We start from the raw sequence: 15,978 nt of genomic DNA on the forward strand, positions 1-15,978 counted from the left end.
TATCCTCCAGATGCAAGGAGTGGAAAGAGAGACCAGCTCACCATGGAAGAGGGCAGCTGGATCACTTTGCAAGGAAGAGTACATGTAGGGAAATATTGTGATGGTGTTTGCAATGGACCATAACAAAGAAGCAATTTATTAACTTGGAAAATTCAATTTTTTTTTTTATAGAGAACATAGGGAGTGCTGGTTATTCAGGCTAGTCTGTTAAATGAGTATCAGCCAGTAGCCCTTCTCAATTTGCTATGATATTCAGTCCTCAAAGGAGAAACAATTTCTTACCTTTACTCCTACTTAGGAATAGGAAGAAGTTTTCCTACTGAAGGACAAACTTCAATGAAAAGGTTGATTACCTACATACATTGAGGTTAAGAACTATTTTCATTAGAAGACGTAAAAAACATGCCAAGCACATAAACAAACATGTCAAGCACAGATCGTCCATGCAGCACCTTTAACTAAACTCGGTTATACAAAATCAATAAAATAAAACCAGTAAAATGAATAACTTAATAGAAATACAGGGGTGAGGGGAGGAGGACTACCTGAGTATCATTTCACAGAAGAAGAAACTCAGAGGCCAATAGACATGAATAAAAGGTCAGTTTTGTAAGACACAGAGGAAGGGCAAGCTGAACTCTCAGATACCATTTCAACTCTACAAATTGGCAAATATCAAAAAGCCAGGCAATAATGAATGTTGTAAAGGATATAAAGCAATAACAACTCATGTATTTTGGAAAGGAAATAGTATAAATAGTTTGGAAAGTGATTTGGCACTATTTTGTAGAGTTAAAAATGTACATATCCTATGACCCAGAAAATCCCTCGTAGATAAACACAATAATCTTTGCTCATGTACACCAGGAAACACGTACAATAATGTTCACAGCAGCCATGTATATAAAAGTGAATGTCTGGAAACAAACTTAATGTTTATTGACGTGAGAATACGTAAAACTTTTTTTTGTCTTCTGTATACCATGTCAATTATACAGCTGTGAAAATCAGTAAACAATAGCTACAAACACCAATGTGAGTGAAAAATTTATTTTCAGCAGGATAATACAGTGGGAGTACCTTTATAAAAATTTTTCAAATATGCAACTCATACAAAAGCAATATACTGCTTAGGGTATGTGTATGTCATAAAAAATATTGAACAAAAAACGGAATGTAAAAATTCCAGGGTAGTGGTGTGGGGGACCGGATGAGATACATGGTAAGGGTAATGCAGTATTTCATTATATTATTCTTGATAACTTACATATACATTAAATGTATTCTTTGTATATGTGTATATCTTTTGCTTTAAAAAGGAGAATCATGGCATGTGGGCTGGTATCACAGTTTTTGTTTATTTGTTTGTTTATTTATTTTTAAGTTTATTCATTTTGAGAGAGACAGAGACAGCATGAATGGGGGGGTGCAGAACGATAGGGAGAGAGAGAGAGAGAGAGAGAGAGAGAACCCCAAGCAGACTTTTCACTGTCAGCACAGAGTTGGACGTGGGGCTTGAACCCACGAAACTGTGAGATCAGGACCTGAGCCAAAACTGAGAGTCAGATGCTGATCTGACTGGGCCACCCAGGTACCCCTCACTACAATTTTTAATTAAGACTTCTTAAAATATTCCCCTAAGCACCGATGACTCCTGAGGGTCTGGGAATAGAACCTTTGCTGTAAGTAAGCACAGAATATCTTTGAATTCTCTAGCGACATTAAAAAATTTGATCATTAATTTTGCACTCTATAATATTTCAGTGATTATTTTAATATTAAAATAAAGCCATTACTCTAAAAATCTAGTATAATTGAAGTTCTCAGGAAATGAATCATTTAATTCTATGGCTTTAAGGACTCCCAGCAAACTATAGGGTATTTCACATGGTAAACACAGGGTTTGTTATATTGTAATAGGAGGCAGTGTTTAAAGTTTTAAAATTCTGTGGTTGTTGTAGTACAACAAAGAAAGCCTTAAAAAGGACAGACAAACAGAATTACTATGTTATTGAAGGTATCGAAGAAAGATAGACCCTCACATTGTACGCATTATTTTCGTGTCACATACTACACTATAATTGTTTGTTTCATTGGCTACTTGTTCTCCTAGAATGTAAGCTCCTTCTGGTCAGAGTTGTTCATTTTTCTATCCTTCTATCCAAAATAAGTAACACACAGAATGCTCTGTAGGAAACTTTCCCCCCCATTCCCCACCCCCAGATTTCTTAATAATAGCAAGTTCTTTGAATTTTTTTTTTTTTTTTTTGAGAGAGAGAGAGGGCAGAGGAAGGGCAGAGAGAGATGGAAACACAGAATCCAAAGCAGGCTCCAGGCTCAGAGCTGTCAGCACAGAGCCCGACGTGGTGATTGAACCCGTGAACTGTGAGATCATGATCTGAGCAGAAGTCAGACACTTAACTGACTGATTCACCCAGGCGCCCCCAATAATAGCAAGTTATTTGATTGCAAGTTTAGCAGTAGAGGACAAATCCCAGTGTAGGGAGGGTTGCTGGTGCTCAGAACACCAACATACCCCAGGAGCTGGTCCTTTCCATTGGGATCTCACTAACCACAATTGCCATTTCCTTTTGGCTTCAAGGAACACTGCACTCTCCTTGACTCTTTCTGAAATGGGTGGACACGGGCCTGTCCCTTACTACCACACAGCATGACCAGTAGCCCTTAACACAACTTCCTTAAATATACTAGATAGCAACTGAGTATAATTATTACTCAGAAATTAAGTTACTGACTGGTTATTGGTGCTCCTCAGTATTGTTGTTCCTCAGTCATTGGTCCAAACTTATGCTGACCACCTTGCCTAACTCTCATTTTGACTTCCATATGGTAGTAGTCGTCTTTCTCCTCAATAATATCTAGATTGTAGGCTCCGGAGAATGTAACTGCAGAGGAGAAAAGAACTCAGTTTATTCACTCTCTAAAATCTGTCTTTGAAGTCATAGTTTTCAGTTTTATAGTTTACGTCATTCCAGTATCATTACCACCGAGATCACCTTCTACCTTCAGTGGATACCATTTCCAACAGGACAATCACATGGCTACAAAAACGTTTAGCATTAGTATCAGGGGTAGGCCAATTTAGGAGAGATTAGACTCTGGGATGGATGGAGCATGAGCAGTGGGGTTGGGGGTGCATTTTTCCAAAGAGGTGTTTAATAAATGTTGGAGACATGATAATCAAGGGCCAACGAAAATTCTTGGGGTATTCTGTGATGAGAAGAAGATGCACATGAAAACCTAGGCAGTAGAGAAGTCAGCAAAGTAACGTATAAAAACCAGTAGTATGGATCAAGTGTTTTTTTGTTGCCAACACTTTTTGAACCTTAGTTGAGTGTAATTCCACTAATGGGGCATGCCAGCCTTCTGATGGAGCCCTTTTCATGACCTAATGAAACAACACTGCAAACAGGAAGGCAGCTCACAGTGTTTGCCCAAAGAGAATAAGATTCCAGGCACATCAGTCTGGATGTTCTTCAAGTTTGATGTGTGTATGTTTACTTTAGAAGCTGAACACAGGAACAATGATGAGGGTGCTCCTTGGATTCAGCCTGCTCATGTCAAATGACTAGTGAAATGAGCACATCACTTAAACAGATTGTTAACTGTAAAGGGGAACAATAAAAAATGTGGTAGGAGAGCCATTCATTCATCCAACAATTTATTGTTCATTTCTAGACCCTGCTGGGTTGTAGAAGTACAGAGATTATTTAGACATAATTCCCCGATTCCTAGTAGCCTAGCATATAATGGAGATAAAAAGTAATATAGATTATGTAGGCTTTTGTAAACAGAAAGAACCTCAAAAGTCTTGCAAAACAGTAAAAAAAAAAAACCAACCAACAAAAACAAAAACCAAACCCCCCAAAACCCTCCACAGGAATGTGCTATACAGTAAGATCTAATGAAGTCTAATAACGAATGTGAAATTGAAAATCAATGAACTTGAAGGTTCAAGTATTGTAATGATTGGCAATTGTCTGTAAGAGACCTAAAAATTAGTACAAACCAGATGTCAGTGGAATAGCATAAGTGATGACTCCGGATTAAAAACTTATAGAATTACACAAGGTTGTCAAGGCAGTATCTTCCTAAGAGAAGGGTCCAAGTAAGAAGGATCACAGCAAAGTGTATTTTCTGCACGTGCCTAGTGGAAGCAGGATCCAGAAAACTGAGACAACTGGAGATGGAGAGAGAAGGAAGGGCAGCTTAGTTACAAAGGGAGAGTTTACAATGGTTTATCCTTACTGGTATAGGGAATAACAAAGAATCATGGTATAAGTGTAAGGATTTCCTGAAAAATAGCAAAGTTCAAGTCTATATATGGGTGAAAGAGTTAAAGTAACTGTTAAGAGGAACAAAAGGCTGAGAAAAGGTGAGGGTGAGACAGGTGAAGAAGCAACGGTAAACACTTCAGAAGTGAAACTTTCATGCAAGTGTGACTGTATATCAAAGGACATATTGCTTTGTTTGCTAGTGGAAAGATTATAGCAATTTATGATTAATATGTAAATATCTTTTATAATTTAACTTTTTGGAAGTTGAAATTTGAATGTGGCAGAAAGTACCTGGGGTTAAATGTTGTACACATGTAAGGGATTATTATTACATCACTTTCATAGGGATCTGTCCTCCCAGTGTGATGTAGGAAAAAAATAAAATCTGAGTCTTTTGAAAAGTGATACAAATACTTACAGATTCATTCTATATACATTCATTAAATGCTTGTTATGTGTAAAGCAATGTTCTGGATTAGAAAACTATGACAATATTATGTGCCTTTAATTCTTCTTAAGTGTTTTGATGTCTTTTATTTGTTTTTACTTTACAGCTAATGCTTTTTATGGAGACAAGGATGTACAATATATTAATTAGTTACATTATCAAAGAGATCTCTTTAACTCCCAGTAAAGTCCTACCCAATTGCATTAGCAAAACCAAAACCTTCCGTGTGCATATGGCAAGCATACGACTTCATACTTTTGAACTTTGGGGGCCATAGAGTGATAATAAGTAGGTAGAGCTACTTTCCTACCAATAATCATCTTCCACTTTTTTTTTTTTTTACCAAGAGAGCCCCCATATAATCGGAGAAGCAATATTCCCAGTTAAAAAAAAATATTTCTCCCCTCAGACTCTTTTGAAATTAGGTTTGTTGTATAACCCAGTGCCAGCCAGTAGGATGTATGAAGAAACCCGATGAAGAAGGACTGGTGTTTCCATGATGACGTTCACCCTTTGTTCTTCCCCAGTTCCTCTTGGGGATGTGGCCATAAGGCACTGACCATCTTGCAACCATGACCATATGACAACATTTGAGCCTCAGCAGATAAAAAATAGCAGCGTAGATCTTTGGTTCGCATTGTGGTGCCTCCCACTTGCCCTAGAGTTTCTACCTCGAGTCTTGCTGGTGATGTGAGAAAAATAAATCCCTAGTTGCCTTGGTCACTGTGGTCAGTTTCTGTTTCATGGAATTTAGGAGAGTCAGAGACAAATAGTAATTCCAGAAGAATAAAGGAGAAAAAAAAATGGGACAAAATACAAATCAACAGAACACTATCTTTTTATATTCAAAAACTGATTATCAACTTCTATAAACCAGTAAAATAGTTCTACTTAACCAGTTATAGCTCTTTCGCCAAGCACTGCACTTTACTGATTCCAAGATGTACATTTTTCATATTTTCACCTCTGAAATTAGTTGTTTTACAATTGCTGGTGGCTAGGTGGTACTCCCATTGTGGATGCTATTGTTTGCACATGTGCATAAAAACTGGCAGGATTAGTGCCAGGGGCTTGGAAGAAAATTCCGGACACGATGATAGAGCTCTTTTGTAAGAAATGCTGCATCACCAATGCTCTTAATGGCACAGATGATGCTTTTGTGTGGAAAATCACAGACGTTAACAATTCTTGTACAAAACATGATTTAGTAGAGTTGAACTTGAAATATGAAAAAGCCTTTCAGATGCCTTCACCTATCAATTTTGCTTATGTTTTCCTTTCTATACATGCATGCATAAGACTAATACATAATTCTGAATGAGTCTAAATGGGCTCTTTTAGTATGGATGAAATTAAAATTTTAAGAGAAAAAAGGATGAGCTATAATTTCACGGTCAGCTGTTTAATCTTTCTTAGGTATCTGTAAAATAATGGCATGTTAGGAGATGTGATATATTAGGATGAGATATCACAAAGCTCTGCTCTGCCAGGAGTAAGACCCAGCCTTCTATTTCACAGTATGATGTTGCAATAGAACATAGGCTTTGGGGAAAAAGAGACCAAAACCTGGTCCAAAGTAGTATTTTGTGGATTACGTACAAAGTTCCTAGTAGACTGCTTGGCTGTTACATTGCTTTAGGGACTCACCCTATAAGTTGCTCCCATGGGTAGCTCTAAACTCTGATGTAAATTTCATGGGCAAGCCAAATCCCAAACTTGACAGATATGCAAGATATATACTTGTGGGATGAATTAATTTCTTAAAGTTCAAATCAGCTTCAGATATGATGGAGGTTAATCCGATATTTTTAACTTTTCAAATATGGTATTTTCAGGTAACGTATTAATACTATTGCCTTCCAAAACTTTTGTGTTTCACCTAAATTTCAGGACCTGTGCTGATTTTTCTCACAGAGAGGCAAGTCTTTATATACTTATTTTAAAAGGGAAAAATTTAAGATTTCAAGAAAGTAAGTTACTTGCTTAAGGTCACAGAGATAATTAGTGGCATAATTAGGATTAAAATGCACATTTCTCTGTTTTAAAAGTCCATGTTCTTGTGTAAGTTAAAACAAACTTCCCACTTCCCAAGTCATACCCAGTAAGATATTGGAATCACAGAGTAGTTGCTGACAGAAGAAGCCAATATCACGACTATACGATGCAAAGTTCGGATGCAGAAATTTAAACAAAAACTAACCACTTTGTACCAGGTTGTGTTATTCAGGGAAAAGAAAAAAAAAGGAGAAATAAGACGGAATGGGATAAGATTACCTACATAATGAGAAAAGAATAACACAGTTGTGGTTATGAATAACAAAATATTCTGTCATTTTTAAAAAATGTTATGACAAGGGTAAAAATGATCTTTTGTTTGCCAATTTTTTTTTTTTGTAAAAAATAGCATTTATGAAGAAATTCAACAGGGCAAAACATATTTTGGACAATTAAAAAATTTCTTCACTGACAGTCCAATTTCCCAGCTACTATCAATTTAAATGTGAAGATTAGAATCACTGGCTCTCCACTTGCAGCAGAATTGGGTACAACAAAGACTCGGTTAGTCTGATTGGCTGGAGGTTATTACGATGACAGGTGCAGTTCGTATGTATGACTGTCATAGCTAAATTCCCAAGCCTGTCATTGGAAATTGGTTTCATTTTAGACTCACAAATTGATTTCCTACATAGGAAACCCAACCATGAACAAGAACTTCGTTCCTAAGACTTAAACATAAGAATTTTCTTAATAGATTGGGACATCATTGAACATCCTGCTGTGTTTCTGGGCATAGTACAAACCATAAATTAAAAAAAAATGTTTTTATTACTTTTCTTTATTTTTGAGAGGCAGAGAGAGACAGAGCCCGAGTGGGGGAGGGGCAGAGAGAGAGAGGGAGACACAGAATCCGAAGCAGGCTCCAGGCCCTGAGCTGTCAGCACGGAGCCCAATGAGGGGCTTGAACTCACGGGCTGCGATATCATGACCCGAGCTGGAGTCGGACGCTCAACTGACTGAGCCACCCAGGCGCCCCCAAACCATAAACTTAATTAAAAAAAAGAAATGTGAGGGGGGGGGGTCTGGGTAGCTCCGTAGTTTGAACATCTGACTCTAGATTTAGGTTCAGGTCATGATTCCAGGGTCATGGGATTGAGCCCTGTGCTGGGCTCCACGCTGAGGGTGGATCCTGCTCGAGATTCTCTCTCTCTCTCCCTCTCTCTCTCTGCCTCTCTCCCTCTGCCCCTCTCCCCCACTCATGCTCTCTAAAAGAAAATAAAAAAGAATGTGAAAACTGGGGAAAAATTTAGAAAAATATTCAAAATTGCACAATTATATTTTTTTTATTTTTATTTTTTTTTAATTTTTTTTTCAACGTTTATTTATTTTTGGGACAGAGAGAGACAGAGCATGAACGGGGGAGGGGCAGAGAGAGAGGGAGACACAGAATCGGAAACAGGCTCCAGGCTCTGAGCCATCAGCCCAGAGCCCGACGCGGGGCTCGAACTCACGGACCGCGAGATCGTGACCTGGCTGAAGTCGGACGCTTAACCGACTGCGCCACCCAGGCGCCCCCACAATTATATTTTTTTAATTAAATTTCTTTTTTTTTCAGCATTTTGAGTTAAATCCAACAATACTAAATATGCCTTGTTAGCTATGATTTTTAAGCCTCTAGTATACCTTAAGGAAAAAATGGTCTATTCATCAACATCTGTTTTCTCGATATTTAACCCATAAAACTATTGTTTGATGCAAATTGTCTGGCATATCAGAAAATATTTTGGAGTGCCTGGATGGCTCAGCTGGTTAAGCGACCTACTTTTGATCAGCTCAGGTCATGATCTCATGGTTTGTGAAATCGAGCCCTGCATCAGGCTCTACACTGACAGCGTGGGGCCCGATTGGGATTCACTCTCTCCCTCTCTCTCTGTCCCTCTCCCATTTGCGTTTTCTCTCTCTCTCTCTCAAAGTAAATAAAAAACTTTCAGTTTTAGTACTTTGACATGAAAAGAAGCCTAACAAAGAAAATTAATCCCAAAAGCTATGACCTACTCCTTTGAAGATACACTATTTGGTTTTCAAGAATTTTCTAACTGTATGCTGTATCTCAGGCAAAGAACATTTTCTTCCTATTATCCTCCTCTGTGGAACTAAGCAAGATGTAACTTGAGCCTGAGGAAGTAACCAGACTCTTCAGGCTGAGAACTTGACTGTGTGAGAGCTGTAATCAGGAGGCTTTTTTGTCTGAATAAAAATAAATATTGAAAAAATTTTCCCTTGGTTAAGTTTAAAATTAGGTTAAATCATATGCAATTTCAATTTTAATGCTTAAAACTGGATGAATAGCAACAATTTCATACATTTCAGTGAAATACAGTGGCATAAGTTAAAGATGTAATGATTGTTGGCTCAAAACACAAAATGCAGCTGGAATCTAGAATAAAAAATTATTTGTCTATGAGAAGATCAATATTAAATGAAAGTAATCATACCAAGGGATGCTAAAGTGGTTCTTTGGGTCACAGCATCAGCACACCTGAGAACTTACTAGAAATGCACATGCAGCCCCACCCTAGACCTTCTAAATCTGACATTCTGGGATGGAGCTTAGAAATCTATGCTTTCATAAGCCCTCAGATGATTCTGCTTTATGCTAACATTTAAGAACCACTGGACTAGGGGCGCCTAGGTGGCTCAGTCGATGAAGTGTCTGACTCTTGGTTTCAGCTCAGGTCATGATCTCACGGTTTCTTGAGTTTGTGCCCCACATGGCCTCTGAGCTGACAGTGCAGAGTCTGCTTGAGATTTTCTCTTTTTCTCTGCTCCTCCCCAGCTTGCACTGTCTCTGTCTCTCTCAAAATAAATAAACATAAAAAAAAAATAAAAGAACCACTGTACTATGTCTTTTCCAGTATATTTGTCTTCACTATCAACGAGAATTAAATTGAACTGAATTGAACTTGTATTTATTAAGACTCATGCCAATTGATATAGAAAACACAACAGCAGTGTTATTAAAAACAATTTTTTAAATACTTATTTACTTAACTTTTGAGAGAGAGAGAGAGAGCACAAGTTGGGGAGGGACACAGAGAGAGCGGGAGACACAGAATCCAAAGCAGGCTCCAGGCTCTGAACTGTCAGTGCAGAGCCCGATAAGGGGCTCGAACTCACAAACCGTGAGATCGTGACCTGAGCTGAAGTTGGATGCTTAGCCAACTGAGCCACCCAGGTGCCCCAACTACTCTACACATTTAAATGTAAGAGTTATTATGTGCTTAAAGTATCGTCTTTTATGCTGTTATCCTTTCATTCTCCCATTTATAAAAGATTTGATGGCAGTAGGAAATCATATGCCCTTATTATCAAGGAAGGGAGTGAGGTTTTGAAGATGGGAATAAACCTACTTGACACATGTATAATCCCAAATACAAGGAAACAAATGAAGACCTAACTTTATGAGACCTTAACAGCTATATGGAAAAAATAAAGAGAAAAGAACCAAGGGATGGAGATTTGAATATGCTGCAGTGTTTTGGGAAGTTTCAGGTAATAAAACAAATACGGGAATACTGATCTTATAAGTAGGTCAAGGCTGGTGCTCCACTGTTAGAGCATGTCAAAGTTAAGGTATGTTACTCCATTACTGTAGGATTAGTGGAAAGCAAATGCTTTTTGTGTCTTGAAACCCATGTTTTGTCAAATGAGAAAGCAAATGAAAGTAACAGATACAAAACACCATCAAAAAGATGGCTGGATTCATATCTGAAAAAGTAGGTGTCAACAAGATGACGGAAATTTTAAGCGTTTTTGACTGCTAGTGAGATTCGCTCACTCACTTTTTTGTAGTGGTCTACTTGAAAGTGTAAGCTTTTATGCTTTTGAAGTGTCACCAAATAATGTGAGTCATTTCAACTCATAAGAAATGCTGGGCATGACAAAGCTATGTGACAAAAACCTACAGCAAATATCAGCCCTCATGGAGGAGTTTCAGGTCCAACCCATGAACAGTTGGGAAGAAGACAAGATGTCCGTTTTCTTCCTTCCTTCCTTTCTTTCTTTCTTTCTTTCTTTCTTTCTTTCTTTCTTTCTTTCTTTCTTTCTTAAAATGTTTATTCATTTTGAGAGAGAGAGAGAGAGAGAGAGAGAGAGAGAGTGAGAGCGTACATGCGTGCAAGACGGGGAGGGACGAAGAGAGAGGGAGACAGAGAATCTGAAGCAGGCTCCAGTCTCTGAGCTGTCAGTACAGAGCCCATTGTGGGGCTCGAACCCACAAACTCTGAGATCATGACCTGAGCTGAAGTCGGACACTTAACCAACTGAGTCACCCAGGCACCCCACAAGATGTCCATTTTCAATTGTGATGATAAAACATTATGGGAGCTTTTGTCAATGAGATAAGATATAACAAGTACAAGAAGGGTAGACACAAACATGTCCTTATTTACATATAACAGAAAATTTAAAAGAATCAGTACACTATTAACATAATAAATGGACAAAAAATGAGTAAAATTAAAGATATATTTAATATTATATATGTATTTCAAATTTTCACAATTTTATTTATTAATTATATCTTAATTCAGTCAAAAACCCAGGAGGATTTTTGAGTAAACTTTAAAAATTGATTCTAAAATGTATGTAGGAAGATAAAGGTCCATGAACAGTCAAAAAATTTTTTTAACTTTATTTATTTACTTTGAGAGAGAGAGAGCACAAGTGGTGGAGGGGTAGAGAGAGAGGGAGAAAGAGAGCATCCCAAGCAGGCTCTGCACTGTCAGTGTGGAGCCCAACATGGGGCCTTATCCCATGAACTGTGAAATCATGCCCTGAGCAGAAACCGAGAATTGGACGCTTAACCTGTTGAGCTACCCAGGCATTCCAGTTAAAGTAATTTTTTAAAAGGAGCCAAGAAAGGATTTGTCCAAACAGAAGTTAAGGCACATCACAAAACTATTGTTAAAAATGAAGTACTAGCTTAGGCACATACGGGTAGATTATGAAACGGAGTAGAGTCCCGAAAGGAAAGAAAGAATATGATTGAGGTCACCTCAGATTAGAAAAGAAAAGACAGATTCTTTAATACAAGGAATAGAAGTATTAGGTCACCACATGAAGGAAAATAAATTTGAAATTTATGCTTCATGCCATATAAAAAGAAAAGAAGAAAAATCCACTCCGGCTAGATTAAACTCAAATCTGAAAGACAAAAATCTAAAGCTTTTGTGGAAAAAAAATATAGGAATTTAACTTTGTGATCTCATTTGGGGAAACCCCCAAAATATCCCAAATCACAAATGAGAAGAGGAAAAGATATAGTTGGCAAAATCCAAATATAAACATTCTGTTTAACAAAGGACTCCATCGGCAAAGTTAACAGGCAGTTATAGATTAAAAGAAGATACTTATAATGTGCAAACCAACAAATGATAATTGTATTACACGGACGCACACACAGTGTGCAAGTTGGTTTTCTGCAAATAAGCAAAAAAGTCTACAAATTCAGGCAATCACGAATAAAATAAATGAACAGGAATTCAAAAGAGCATGGGGATAGGGATCAAATAGTAAGTAGCAGATATTGACTAATTTAAAGACTCATGAGACATCATTATCAGACTGACAAAAAATTAGAAACCCTCCTAATATCAAGTGCTTGTAATATCAACTGCTGGTGGAGAGAAGATAATGCAGTCACTTTGGTCAGTAATCACCAGTACTTGGTAAAATTAACCATCGAAGTAACTGTGACCCAACAGTCCCGCTCTCAATGTACACACCAGAGGAACTTTTTCCCTGTCAGTAGGAAGATCTGTTTATCATAGTGTTAGTTATGTTACCAAAAGGGTAGGGGGCAATTGCATGTGTTCGAGGCTGGCTTCCGGCTCTGTGCTGACAGCTCAGAGCCTGGAGCCTACTTTGGATTCTGTGTCTCCCTCTCTCTCTGCCCCTCCCCCACTCATGCGCGCACATCTCTCAAAAATAAACAAACATTAAAAAAAAAAAAAAGAAAAGAAATAAAGTCATTCCACCTCCCAAAAGCAGAGTGAAAAGTAGGGTAGAATGAGGAGGCTCTTTAGTGGAAAGTGATGTCGTGTGCGAGGAAGATTAGCAAAAGAGATCAAAAAGCATAACACTGGTGAAAATTTGGGAATGACACAATGCATTGTTACGTATAACTGTATATGCATATATATGTATGCTTCAAAATGAAAAGAACACAACTGCAAAGTACGTATAGCATATTTTTCAGAGATCCTTATCTAAGGAACTATATGGAAGGTAGATTAGAAAGGTGGAGATTATACATACTTTGTGCATGTTGATGTCTATGTCTATGAGGATTAATACTAAAAATTTTAAAAAATAATAAAAGAGATTTGCACAAATAGAGGAAGGTAGGGTAACCTGGATTTAGGCATATGGACAACCCACTCTTGTATCTCCGGGACTAAGAGGAAAACATTAGGGATGAGGAAATGATATGGCATATTATGATTATGCTTTCATTTGCATTGGTGTATATGACCCAAAACGCACACCAATAAAAATAAAAATGAACAGTTATTGAATGACTGCAGCAGTCCCAGGATTCTGTGATGGACAAGATATTGAGCCTTCCGTAGAGCTGGAATCTTTTGAGCGACAGCTTTCATTTGTACGTAAGAAAATTTTTAGATTTGAGAAGAGCTCATTATTACTCAGGAGTTAGGATGTTTGTGAGAGAGAAAGGAAAGCAAAAGGAAATCATCTCCATGATCCAGGCAACCTTCTCTCTTCAAGTCTGTGCCTTTCCCTTCCGGAGTGGGCTCTCGAACCAGTTCTCTTCTCGGTTACACCGGTCACTAGGGAGGGAGACATGTTGCTAATTCAGTTCCTCTTGTTCCTTTCTCAGAATCCGCAGGGGTAAACAAAACCAGTCTTGCTTTTTTTGTTCCATAAATATCTCGGGAGAAGTCGGCTCGCAAACTGCCCCTGCGTGGAGCTAGGTGGGGACCAGGCCAGGGAAGAAGGGGATTGCCTGCTGGGGTGGCCCTCCCTGGCTCAGCGCTTCCCCAGACTGGGTGCCATCTTGAGGCAACTCCTGTTTGGGCTGCACGTACGGCACAGGGCTGCTAAGCGGCACCGACTGCAGGACTTGGAAAGTACCACTCAGCCCCGCAGTAGACAGATGGTATTTCTTCGGCGTTTGCGTGGAGGGGGTGGGGGAGTGGTGGTAACAATAAGCAGCAGTAGCCACTTGACAGGCTCCCTGCTGCCAAGAATTTGCATGACGAGCAAGCGCTTGCTGCCATCTGGAGAACTTGAGCTCATTAAGGGAGAATCAGCATCTCAGCTTCATTCTCTTTGCCCTAGTCAGTGCCCAGGATCTCCCTTCCCAGAGGAAGAAGAGAGCAAAAGGCAAATCGATCAGAGAAACCTGGCCTGGGCAGGGGGGAGACAAGCTGTGCCATCCCGTAGGGGGAGTCCCGGGGGGAGTTAGACATGCTGGTCTATTCCAGAGGACGTGTGGACAGGTCTGGCACTTGAGAGCAGATTAGGTCAGGGGGGTCCGTCACCTTTGGAACATGAGTTTGTTTGTACGCCGGTTGCCGGCAGAGGAAATGTGGAACTAGGAAGGAGAAAACTCAAACAAGTACCCCCTTTCCCATGACCTCCAGAGTGGAGTTCAATGAGGCCAAAGTCTGACCCAACACCCCGGGGATCCGTTCACAGGCCACAGTTCTATGTATTGTAAACACATGTGTGGGCCTTTTAATTAAACACACAACAGGTTTCCAGCTGCTAAGATGTTGCGTGTTTGAAGCAAAATGTATTTTACAAAGTATGAAAAAAATTCACGAAATATGCGTTTTGCATTTAAAAGACTTTCTTTCCTTTCTCCCTTGTTAACTGTCTGGGAACCTTATGGTTATGGTATTTCTTCTTTTTCTCTAAAATAACTTTTTCTTTAAAAAATGTTTTTTCCTCCAAAATGTCTCTGATTAATATTTAAATTGTACCGGGATCAAACGCTACCTTAAATGAAGCAACATTTTATTAAGAGATTGTATCCTGTAGCTGAACAAATGAAGTTATCAGCCTTAGTTAAAACCTATATATAATACACAAGCTTTATATATGCTCTGTCTTCCTAGAATTTCCAGCGTCAAACAACACCAGGGCAATTCTTCATAGGAAGAAAAGATAAGGGCCTATATAAATAAATTATGCAATAATCAAATAAGTGGGAGTAATACCACATTTTAGCATTGATGGATGCTCTGTGAAATGTGCAAAGGTGGAAACCGTATTATGTCGGTCCTCATTACCCTCGCTCCTAGCACAATTCCTGCCACGGAGGAGAGTCTGTTTCTGTTTCGGCTTTGGGTGTTACAAGGAACAGAAGCTAATGGCTAACTTCAGCCCAAAGGGTGACTTACTGAAAAGATGATAAGCCATCATATGGACTCCAAGTGGTGAACCGCCAAGACTAGGCAGCAAGGGCCAGCACTTTGATGCAGGAACGTGTGGACCCAGCCTCTATGACTTGGCAATAAATATGCTCTCCTTCTGCTGGCCTCCAGTCTCTGTATCTAAATTTCAAATTCTCTGAAGGTATTGTTTAATGGGCCCAGCGTGGGTCAGCTGACTGTTCTGGACCAATCAGAAAAGGGGAAAGCCCATCTACGTTGGTGTGCCAACGATAAGGTGCAGTCATTGCGGGAGTCGTGTCGTGATATCGGGGATGACGCATTCTGGTCGACTGCATATTCAGAGAATTTAAGCTTAATGCTTGTTTGCTGAAACTTAAAACTTTAAATTATTTAAAACCTTTAAGTGTATTTCCCTGCCTTACTAGAATTACTGAAGTGATTTCGTGTTTTGTTTCGGTGATTCAGAATAATCATTATGCACTTTAATTAACTGATGTATATAGTATTGCAGCAATGATTGTCTCAAGACATCCTGGGGACGAGGATGGGGTAAGAGGTAAAAGGCACCTAACATGTAACATTTAAGGAGGTACTCTGTGGACAGAGTGAATTCACACTCTGAATTCACAAGAGTGAATTAAATACGAGCATTTCCTTAAATGTTACATCCTAGCCTCATTTGCCCTACTCCCAGTGCTGATGATGGCAGTATTTATTCCTATACAAAAATGACTCCGTGTTATTCACCTTGGTAGTTTTGTTAGTTGTCACTTACTGAAAAAAAAAAGCAAGAGTTTTTTTGTGGAGCCCT

Source organism: Lynx rufus, unplaced genomic scaffold, assembly GCF_022079265.1.
Source record: "Lynx rufus isolate CCGP_SWC_20201006 ecotype Redwood Valley unplaced genomic scaffold, mLynRuf1.p SCAF_6, whole genome shotgun sequence".
NCBI classification, from domain to species: domain Eukaryota; kingdom Metazoa; phylum Chordata; class Mammalia; order Carnivora; family Felidae; genus Lynx; species Lynx rufus.